This window comes from Nerophis ophidion, linkage group LG27, assembly GCF_033978795.1.
Source record: "Nerophis ophidion isolate RoL-2023_Sa linkage group LG27, RoL_Noph_v1.0, whole genome shotgun sequence".
In the NCBI taxonomy this organism is placed as follows: domain Eukaryota; kingdom Metazoa; phylum Chordata; class Actinopteri; order Syngnathiformes; family Syngnathidae; genus Nerophis; species Nerophis ophidion.
In genome coordinates this window covers 14040478-14042977 of record NC_084637.1, presented here as the reverse complement: position 1 = coordinate 14042977, position 2500 = coordinate 14040478, and the positions used below count along the sequence as shown (strand labels likewise).

The 2500-nt window shown below is 41.0% G+C and overlaps 1 protein-coding gene across 4 annotated transcripts in view; it reads right to left on the bottom strand.

The window, feature by feature from the left end:
- The window catches only part of LOC133544334 (methyltransferase N6AMT1-like), a 26869-nt gene that overhangs the window by 9560 nt on the left and 14809 nt on the right, over positions 1-2500 (bottom strand). The window lies entirely within an intron of this gene.

Below are 2500 nucleotides of genomic sequence, written 5' to 3'. Positions count from 1 at the left end.
ACATACATACATACAAACAGACATATACAAACATATATATCCACATTTATACATACACTTATACATACATAAACGTACACACATACACACATATATATATATATATATGTACATAAACACACATATGTACATACATACATACAAATATATATATATATACATACATACATACAGATACATATATATACAGTATATACAATATATATATGCACACATATGCATACACATACACACACACACACACATACTATATATACATACATATATATACATACACACATACACATATACTATATATACATCCATATATATACGCATATAAATATATATATATACATACATATATGACTTTATGAAGTTCTTTAATAAGAAAATTGAACTTATTAGAAAGGAGATTAAAGACAATGCGTCCCAGCTACAACGGGGTTATAGTAACACAGATACGATTGTATATACGGCGGATACTGCAAATATCCAAAATAGTTTCTCTCGTTTTGATGAAATAACATTAGAAGGATTGTTACAACGTGTGAATGGAATAAAACAAACAACATGTTTACTTGACCCACTTCCTGGGAAACTTATCAAGGGTATTTTTGTATTATTAGGTCCATCAGTGCTAAATATTATAAACTTATCACTTTCCTCGGGCACTGTTCCCCTAGCATTCAAAAAAGCGGTTATTCATCCTCTCCTTAAAAGACCTAACCTCGATCCTGACCTCATGGTAAACTACCGACCGGTGTCTCACCTTCCCTTTATTTCGAAAATCCTCGAAAAAATTGTTGCGGAGCAGCTAAATGAGCACTTAGCGTTTAACAATCTATGTGAAACCTTTCAATCCGGTTTCAGGGCAAATCACTCGACTGAGACAGCCCTCGCAAAATTGACTAATGATCTATTGCTAACGATGGACTCTGATGCGTCATCTATGTTGCTGCTCCTCGATCTTAGCGCTGCTTTCGATACCGTCGATCATAATATTTTATTAGAGCGTATCAAAATACGAATTGGTATGTCAGACTCAGCCCTGTCATGGTTTAACTCTTATCTTACTGATAGGATGCAGTGCGTCTCCTATAACAGTGTGACCTCGGACTATGTTAAGGTAACGTGTGGAGTTCCCCAGGGTTCGGTCCTTGGCCCTGTACTCTTCAGCATCTACATGCTGCCGCTAGGTGACGTCATAGGCAAATACGGTATTAGCTTTCACTGTTATGCTGATGACACCCAACTTTACATGCCCCTAAAGCTGACCAACATGCCGGACTGTAGTCAGTTGGAAGCGTGTCTTAATGAAATTAAACAATGGATGTCCGCTAACTTTTTGCAACTTAATGCCAAAAAAACGGAAATGCTGATTATCGGTCCTGCTAGACACCGACCTCTATTTAATAATACAACTTTAACATTTGACAACCAAATAATAAAACAAGGTGACTCTGTAAAAAATCTGGGTATTATCTTCGACCCAACTCTCTCCTTTGAGTCACACATTAAAAGCGTTACTAAAACGGCCTTCTTTCATCTCCGTAATATCGCTAAAATTCGCTCCATTTTGTCCACTAAAGACGCCGAGATCATTATCCATGCGTTTGTTACGTCTCGTCTCGATTACTGTAACGTATTATTTTCGGGTCTCCCCATGTCTAGCATTAAAAGATTACAGTTGGTACAAAATGCGGCTGCTAGACTTTTGACAAGAACAAGAAAGTTTGATCATATTACGCCTGTACTGGCTCACCTGCACTGGCTTCCTGTGCACTTAAGATGTGACTTTAAGGTTTTATTACTTACGTATAAAATACTACACGGTCTAGCTCCAGCCTATCTTGCCGATTGTATTGTACCGTATGTCCCGGCAAGAAATCTGCGTTCAAAAGACTCCGGCTTATTAGTGATTCCTAGAGCTCAAAAAAAGTCTGCGGGCTATAGAGCGTTTTCCGTTCGGGCTCCAGTACTCTGGAATGCCCTCCCGGTAACAGTTCGAGATGCTACCTCAGTAGAAGCATTTAAGTCTCATCTTAAAACTCATTTGTATACTCTAGCCTTTAAATAGACCTCCTTTTTAGACCAGTTGATCTGCCGCTTCTTTTCTTTCTCCTATGTCCCCCCCTCCCTTGTGGAGGGGGTCCGGTCCGATGACCATGGATGAAGTACTGACTGTCCAGAGTCGAGACCCAGGATGGACCGCTCGTCGGGACCCAGGATGGACCGCTCGCCTGTATCGGTTGGGGACATCTCTACGCTGCTGATCCGCTTCAGATGGTTTCCTGTGGACGGGACTCTCGCTGCTGTCTTGGAGCCACTATGGATTGAACTTTCACAGTATCATGTTGGACCCGCTCGACATCCATTGCTTTCGGTCCCCTAGAGGGGGGGGGTTGCCCACATCTGAGGTCCTCTCCAAGGTTTCTCATAGTCAGCATTGTCGCTGGCGTCCCACTGAATGTGAATTCTCCCTGCCCACTGGGTGTGAGTTTTCCTTGCCCTTTTGTGG